The following is a 9,361-nucleotide window of genomic DNA, read 5'->3' as shown; positions in this document are numbered from 1 at the left end:
GTATACCCTTGAGTTTTAGAAGACTGAGAGGGGATCTGATTGAGACATAAGATTATTAAAGGATTGGACACTGGAGGCAGGAAACATGTTTCCGCTGATGGGTGAGTGCCGAACCAGAGGACACAGCTTAAAAATACGGGATAGACTATTTAGGACAGAGATGAAGAGAGTGGTGGCTGTGTGGAATGCTCTGCCCAGAGGGCAATGGAGGCCCAGTCTCTGGATTCATTTAAGAAAGAGTTGGATAGAGCGCTTAAGGATAGTGGAATCAAGGGTTATGGAGATAAGGCAGGAACAGGATACTGATTAAGGATGATCAGCCATGATTATATTGAATGGTGGTGCAGGCTTGAAGGCCTACTCCTGCATCTATTGTCTATTGAACCTGTTTAACTTGTTCATGAGGGCATTGTGAAAGGATGTGTCAACTACCTAGAGGACAACAGTGCTCGCATTGCAAAAAGGCATTTTTATTATAGTTCACAGAAGCAATGTCCCCATAAGTAAGGCTGGAAATATCCAAAAATCTAATGGGGCCTCCAAGGACTGCAATTTGAAAATTTCTCACTGAATCTCTTGTTCTATAAAATAAATTTATGCTTATGGAACATCACATCTCAAAGCTTCACTTGCGCTGAATTACTTTTGAATACACCAAAAAAAGTAATCAATTGCGCAAAACAAATGTGACAACGAATGGTTGATTTTGTTTTTTATTGGTACTGTCTCACAAACAAAGAAACAGGAAGAATTCTGCATTTTCCTTCGTATATTGCCATGGAATCTTTTATACCTCATAGAACAAGTAAATCAGGCCTTTCTTAATACATTATCTGGAAATCATGACCTTGGTAATTCCTTAGTGCCAGCGTATAATTCTAACTGTATCGGGCTTGGACTATGAGGAGTTGTTCTCTATTCTTGTTTTTGTTTAGATGTAATCACCTCGAGTGAGCTTGAACCAATGACTCAGAGGTGACAGTCCAATAAACAAAATTAAGCTAACATTTTTTAAGCCCTGAAGCACAAGTCTTGTCTGTGATTTACAACATGTTTTGTGTGTGCCCTTTCTGTCAGTCTCATTCTCCAAATGCTCCTCTCTAATACCCTATCCAAATCAATGGCTAGAAAATAAGAACACATCTTGTTCCCGCTTTATTCTGACAAGCACAAAGAGGTGATACATAAGAAGCACTTCACTTCGATTTTCTCCTCATTCCCTGTTTATTTCATTAAAAAACATCATGAGTTATGATTATCACTGGCCTGGCTGATCCCTAATGGCCCTGGAGAAGACGATGTTGAGATGTGTTCTTGAACCTCTGCAGTGATGTTGGAAAGTTCCAGGATTTTTGATCCAATGACAATGGAGGAATGGAAATATTGTTCCAAGTCAAGATGGTATGTGACTTAAAAGGGAATTTGCAAGGAGTGCTGTTCTCATGCATCTGCAGCCCTTGTCATTCTAAATGGTAAGGTGCTGTCACTGGTGACTTGTCGAATTACTATAGTGCATGTTACAGCTGGTACACATCCTTGGCACTATGCACAGTCGTGAAGGGATTAAATACAGAAGTAGTGTAAAGGTGTCAATCAAGTAGATTGCTTTGTCATGGAAGGTGTCAAGTTCTTCAGAATTGTTTGAACGCACTCATCCAGGCAAGCAGACAATATTCATCACATTCTGGGCTTGTACCTTAGAGATGGTGGACAGACCTTGGGGTGACAGGATGAGAGTTACTCACTGCAGAATTCTAAGTTTCTGAGCTGCTGCTATAACCATTGAATTTATATAGCTGGCCTAGTTCAGGTTCTGGTTTATGGTAAGCTCCAAGATTTTGATAGTGGGAGGTTTAGCGACAGTAATACCACCAAATGTCAAAAACTGATGGTTAGCTTCTGTCTTGTTGGAGTTGGCCATTGCTTGGAACTTGTGTGGTGCAAATATTACTGATCACTGATCAGTCTAAGCCTGAGTGTGGTCCAGATCTTGCTGCATTCAGATAGAGATTGCATCAGTGTCAGAGTCTTCTCAAATTCTGCTGAACATTACGCAATCAGAAGCAAAAATCTCCACGTTTGAGCACATGGTGGAGGGAAGGTCATTGATGAAGCAGCTGAAGACAGGTTGGCCCAAGACTGAGAAATCCTGCAGTCATGTCGCAAGGCTGAGATGACTGATCTCCAATTTACCTTTTGTTTGACAAGACTCCAACCAGTGCAGAAGTTCCTCCTCGATTCCAATTAACTGAAGTTTTGGTTGGGTTCTTTGATGCTGTATTTGAGTCAAATGCTGTCGTGATGTCACATCTGAAGTTCAGCTCTTTTAGCCATGTGTGGAGAAAGGCTGTAACAAAGTCAGGAGCTGAGTGGCCCTGATTGAATCCAAATCATGCAGAAGTAAGTTATTCCTTTGTATGTGCTACTTACTAACACTATCAATGATGTCCTCTATGACACTGCTGGTAATTGGGAGTAGGCTGATATAGTGGTAACTAGCTGGGTGGATTTGTCCAACTTTTCATGCATGGATTATAACTGGGCAATTTCCTACATTGTCAAGTAGATGCCAGTGCTTTTGTGGCTGAACTGGAACAGCCTGGATAGTTGTGTGGCTAGTTCTGGAATACAAGACCTTAGTATTATTGCAGGAACATTCTCAGGGCCACAGCCTTTGCAATATCTATTGCCTTCGACCATTCCTTGATATCATGTGGACTGAATCACATTGGTTGAAGATTGGCATCTGAAATGCTGTGGATTTTTGCATAAGTCAAAGATGGATAATCTATTCAGCACCTCTGGCTGAAGATTATTGCAAATGCTTGAGCTTTGTCTTTTGCAGTGATGTGTGAGGCTCCCCTATCATTGAAGATTTGTATTTGTGGAACCTCCACCCTTGCTAGTTGCCAAATTGTCCACCACTATCTAAGACTGCGTATGGCAGGATTGCAGAGCTCAGACCTGATCTATTGGTTGTTGGATCTCTTAGCCCGGTCTATTACATGTAGCTTTTCCTTTGGCTTGCAAGTAGTCCTGTGTTGTATCTTTACCAAGTTGACACCTTTTCTTTTTAGGTATGCCTGGTGCTGCATCTGGCATGCAGTTGTGTACTCTTCATTTAAACACAGCTGATATGCTGATTTAGTACTCACAGTATAGAGTCGAGTATATATCAGGTCACGAGATTATAACGTGTGATTGAATACAATTCTGATGCTGCCAAGGGTCACAGTGTTTCATGAATTTCCAGTTTTGAGTTGCTAGAACTGTTCAAAGTTTGTCCCAATTATTGCCACCAACAGACAATATCCATGTTGTGTCTCCACAAGGACTGTATTGTGGTCACTGCTACTATCATGTATCTGTGGCAGGCAGATTGGTTGGGATGAGGTCAGGTCGACTTTTCCCTCTTGTTGGTCCACTTACCACTTGCTGCAAACTCACCTTAGGAGCTGTGTCCTTTTGGACTTGGCCAGCTTGCTGAACAGTGATTTTACTGAGGCACTGATGGTGATGAACAATGAAGAACACATCCAGAGCATTTTCTGCACCCTTGTCATTCTCAGTACTTCATTCACCTGGTGTTCAACATTCAATAGTTTGGTGAAGAAGATGGGGGCATTGGTAGGTGGCTCAGTGGTTAGCACTGTTGCCTCACAGCGCTAGGGGCCTGGGTTTGATTCCCGCCTCGGACGACTGTCTGTATGGAGTTTGCACATTCTTCCAGTGTCAGCATGGGTTTCCTCTGGGTGCTCCGGTTTCCTCCCACAACCTAAAGATGTGCAGGTCAGGTGAACTGGTCATGCTAAATTGCCCATAGTGTTCAGGGATGTGTAAGTTAGGTGCATTCGCCTGGAGTAAATGTAGAATAGTAGGGGAATAGGTCTGGGTGGGTTACTCTTTGAAGGATTGGTGTGGACTTGTTGGGCTGAAGGGCCGGTTTCCACACTGTAGGGATTCTATGAATACCAATCTTCATTGTTTTTCCTTTGCATAAAAATAATAGATCCTTGACTTTTAATGAAGGAATATATAAAGATCAACAGTACTTAATCCTGTGAAGAAATACACATAATGTTGCAGTATTTACAATTCTTTTTGAAAGCAAATTACACCAATTTGGGTATATAATATCATATTAAAATGTGCTTTAACAAGCCAATCTGTTCCTGAAATCCCTTGTCACAAATAAATCAGTGTCAAGCATAACAGGAATTATTTCCCCTTATTTGACGTGCCCTCATCTGTAGCTTTAACATTAGTTTTACTAGCTACAAACCAGCATTTACAGGGGATGTTGTGGACAATGATTGAAACAATGCTGATCCTCAAGCTTCTAGATGGGATGGCAAATTAATTGATAAAGATCATTTTTCAGTCCAACTGGAAGGAAATAATGAGTACTTTGTAAAATTAGTTATAAAAAATGACTAAAATATGGAAAAGAAAAAAATAATGAGAGTAAGATTTACCAGAAAACAACTATGTTACTAAATAGCTCTGGTCCCTGGGGATATGTACAACATTATTTTAAAGATAAATACCTTTTAGGAATGCCTACCACTAGGGAGATTGACGATAGTCATTACAATTTTAATGCTTTATGGCAACAATCTTGTAAGTACCAAAATTGCTAGTAGGTTCAATAGTCAAATAAATACAAATTAAAATCTTACATTGAAGGGACACTGAAGGAAATGAACTGAAAACTGATGTGAAGTCAATGCCCAAATCCAAATCCTAAAACCTCTATGAAACACTAAGCTGGCTCTTCTTAGAAGCATAACCAAAAATGAACACCTCAACACAACAGATTTCAAAATGTTTGAAGTCTTAACAAAAGATCTAACAGCTGCGCTGGAAAATTGCCTAACATTATAACAGGTCTGTAATTTCACACTGTAGCATTAAAGACATTTACAGGAGAATTATTGCATCTTGTTTGTGGACATAATACAATGAATTGGTACTCCACATCTGAAATATAGCCTGCATATTTCTTTCCAGTACAGAGAGTTGGGACAGAATATAGCTTTTTTTGAGGACTTACAGTTCTTTATTAACATGTCAAAATGACATTTTTCTTCTTCTCCCAGTCACTGAGCAATAACAGATCATGCAGCGTATTCATTCTTTTAGAAAAAAGGTGATCACTGGAGAGTGGTGGTGGTGGTGGGGGGTTAACGTTCCCAAAAATGGGAGGCTTAGTCCTACTGGGAGGCTACTTTTAACAATGGCACGATGGTGGGGAGTCAACCAACCCACTTCCAGAATTTGGGCTGTCATTTAAAAGTTATAATAATGCTGTTTGACCTTGAACTCGTTTCACCACTGTCGCACAGTGGCAGCAATGTTTGTCATCTAGGAGTTGCACTACAGCAACACATCACGGTACTCTAAAAACACCTTACAAACCGGTGACCTCTACCATCTGGAGAGATGAAAGCTGCAGATATACTGAACACCACTATCTGTAAATTCCTCTCAAAGTCTCACAACTTCCTGACTTGGAAATATATCACTATTCCTTCAGTGTCACTGGATTGAATCCTGGAACTCCCTTCTTAACCTCTCAGGGAGTGTTCCTACACTCCAAGAATTGCAGTATTTCAAGACGACAGCCCACCACTACCTCCATCAGGGCAGTTAGGGATGGTTAATAAATGTGGGCCTAGCTTGAGTGACTGGTGAAGTCCCTGGAGCCTTGGAAAACTCAGCTGATGCAGGGAAACAACATTGTTATCTTCAGCAGATATGAAGTGCCTCTCCACTTGCCTGCTGGATCCAGTATACCTGTCTGGCTAACAGGTTCTGCTCCACTCTGTAACTGGACACAACTCTGCCTCCCTCGCCAATCTCTCTCTGACCACCTCCTTGTGAGAACTTTGGTCAAGTGGACTATCCGTGAACATACATATCACCTCAAGACCTACCTAGTCGTGTAGCTTCCTCTCCATCGTTCTCTTCCTGACTGGAAGCAAAATTTGTGGGTTCAGCTGATTTCTGGGCAGAGAATTCTTCACTAATGTCATACACACACCAGTTAAAATTCTACCTAACATCTTGGTTTATTGAATGCTAGTATCTACCTATTAACACAGCGTTTGGTGGATCAAAAAATTAATATTCCCTTCATTTTTCTACCCAAGAACTCTCCTTCATTTAGTACTTGCATATCTGCAGTTACTCTCATTGCTCAGTGCTGCTGATAAGATGGTAGAATTTAAAATAGAATTTGTCTAGAACTTAAAAACAACAGTGTGTGGAATGACTGAAATCATTTATTCTTTTGGAATTCATTTTTGCTTATAATTAGATGAGGTGGATAATGCTAACTTCGTCCTGCTGTTCTATTGATACCAGTTATGCTTTGAGACTGGACTTAATATCATTTAATATGTTCATCCAGCATAGTAACAAAGAAACAATGGTACATTGTGGGCATGAGAACAGGGAATGTTGCCTGTTCAAAGTAGCCATTTCAGAAACAGAGACATGACCAAAAGCAATTGTAATAACATAAAGATGAAGAAGTCAAAGTCACTTATAAAATATTCATAGCTTCACTGGGATAAAAACAAGTGTAAAGAGGAGAGAACTTTTGATAGCTTGCCGAAACGATAAGCATTTAGGTACTCTTCATCAATACACAAAACCTACAACTAGTTCAAAATGGAATGTACTTGGTAAGAAATTGAAATAGAAGGCTTATGCCCAGAAAGGCAGAGCAAAAAAGAGATGGCAATTCAGAAAATAGGGATTACTTGACAACATTTTGTGGCTTTAGGGAGGAACAGTAAATACGGAGAGAAGCATTTGATACAGATATTAGATTTTGCAGTAAAAATGTAAGGAGGATATATGTAAAATAGGATAGAATATGTGAAATTGAGAAATATAACTGGAAAGTTAAGAATGCTAACCATAACAGTTTTGATGATTTAGAGATACAGCAAACTTGATTTTAACTGGCACCTTATCAACCGGATCACTTGAAAAGCTGGCTAAAGTTATATACATCAAATATGATAATCTACTGGAATATCTGAGTATTTATTCTGTAAATAAACTACAATAGTGATGTGCATACCCCCTGCATTACATTTCTATTACTTACTGATCGTTTTTACAATGATTTTTGGAGGAGTGTTGAAGTTACTACATATATTTATGAGGGCTGGTGATGTCTCGAAACTTCACTTGATTAGGGTGTACTGCAATGTAGAGCTGCTGGTGTTGGACTTGGATGGACTGAGGTGAATGTCCTCACCTGACAAAACAAAAGTGCTCCAAAAGCTTGTGATTTCAAATAAACCTGTTGGACTATAACCTGACATCATACCACTTTAGAGTTTTATAGAATCATAGAATCCCTACAGTGTGGAAACAGGCCATTTGGCCCAACAAACCCACACTGACCCTCCAAAGAGTAACCCACCCAGACCCATTCCCCTACCCTATTACAGTACATTACATTTACCCCTGACTAACGCACTTAAGCGACACATCCCTGAGCACTATGGGCAATTTAGCATGGCCAATTCACCTAACCTGCACATCTTTGGAGTGTGGGAGGAAACCGGAGCACCTGGAAGAAACTCATGCAGACACGGGGAGAATGTGCAAACTCCACACAAACAGTCGTCAGAGGCTGGAATCGAACTCGGGTCCCTGTCAGGCAGCAGTGCTAACCACCGAGCCATTGTGTCGTCTTGTGGTTTACTGTGGTTATGTGGACCACTTGATTATCCAGATTGTGCCAGTTAATAAAAAGTTGGCTGTAAAAGAAAGATAATGATAGATACAAATACAAAGTAAACGATGGTGGGGTTGAAGGCTGGATAGAACAGATGCACAATGACAGATCTTTTTGCTGCCTGCTCCTCCCCCTTTTAATGTACTCTTTTACATATGGAATGCTGTGCACAGATTAGATATTAGGCTAATTCATCAATTTAGTGAATTGATTGTTTGAATTTTTCTTTAAACATAGACTTATTGAGTGCAATTGAGACCATTAAATCCTGATGGAAATAAATGTGTTGCTTTTCATCTTTCTTTTTCCCCTAAGGAATGGACTGGAGACTGTTCTCTCTCAATTATCCACATACAAATGAAATTATATCAAATAGTTTTGTTTAAAGTATTACAGAGCTAATCATATAATTTCTGGGAACATAAGAAATAGAAACAGGTGTAGGCCGTACAGCCTCTCAAGCATATTTTGCATTCAATCAGATCAAGGCTGATCTCAAGAACCAACTCCATTGACCCACCTTTAGCCCTTATCGCTTAATAACTCTGTTGACAGAAATTTATCAATCTCAGATTCAAAACTAACAATTGATCCAGCATCCACTGCCAGTCGTGGAACAGAGTTCCAGAGGTCTGCCACCCTGTGTGTGTACAAGTGCTTCTTAAAATCTCACCTGAACAGTCTGGACCTAATATTTGGACTATGCCTCAGAGTTTTAGCTCCAATCTATTTATGTAGTGCCAGAGGATTCTTCAAGTGCAAACCCCAAACTTTTAATTGTGTACTAGGACTTGAAGAATTTCAGAGTAAAGTGTACAGAGTAAAGTGTTTATATTCTATTGTTATTGCCACAAGAATGCTTTGCAACTGTCGTTCATGTGAATGTTTTTTATTGTATTAGTGGTTTAATGAGAAACTAATGTTTGAGTTTTGGCAAGACATTAACATGACATTGACTAGATTAGAAATTAATCAATTTCCTTTTTCAGTAATGGTACTTTTCTAAGGTAGACATCTTTTAAAGTTTTATTTAAATTTAAAGCAATACTCAGTTGATGACTAATTATAACTGACATTAAATTTGCTCAGCTATTGGTAGGAAGGTCAAAATCTATAAATATAGGAAAGTTGAGGGTTTAGTTCAAGTTGGAGCATGAAACCTTCAGCAGACTACTTACACAGTACTGAAACCTTCACCAGACTACCTACACAGTATTGAAATCCCTGAGTCAATGGAGCTTCTTGTTGGAAAACGGAAAATACAAAAGTCAGTGAAAACTCTTCCTCACATCACATTTACATAGAGTCATAGAGATGTACAGCATGGAAACAGACCCTTCGGTCCAACCCATCCATGCCGACCAGACATCCCAACCCAATCTAGTCCCGCCAGCACCTGGGCCATATCCCTCCAAACCCTTCCTATTCATATTCCCATCGATATGCCTCTCTTAAATGTTGCAATTGTACCAGCCTCCACCACATCCTCTGGCAGCTCATTCCATACACATACCACCCTCTGCGTGAAAATGTTGCCCCTTAGGTCTCTTTTATATCTTTCTCCTCTCACCCTAAACCTATGCCCTCTAGTTCTGGACTCCC

General features: G+C 39.9%; 1 protein-coding gene across 1 annotated transcript in view; it reads right to left on the bottom strand.

The window, feature by feature from the left end:
- man1a1 (mannosidase, alpha, class 1A, member 1) overlaps positions 1–9,361 on the bottom strand; it is a 460,574-nt gene that overhangs the window by 70,212 nt on the left and 381,001 nt on the right. The gene's annotated exons all lie outside the window — the stretch shown is intronic.

The sequence above is a fragment of the Chiloscyllium plagiosum genome, chromosome 3 (genome assembly GCF_004010195.1).
Source record: "Chiloscyllium plagiosum isolate BGI_BamShark_2017 chromosome 3, ASM401019v2, whole genome shotgun sequence".
Lineage (NCBI taxonomy): Eukaryota > Metazoa > Chordata > Chondrichthyes > Orectolobiformes > Hemiscylliidae > Chiloscyllium > Chiloscyllium plagiosum.
The sequence above is the reverse complement of the archived record's forward strand: the minus strand, read 5'-3'. Positions and strand labels throughout refer to the sequence as shown.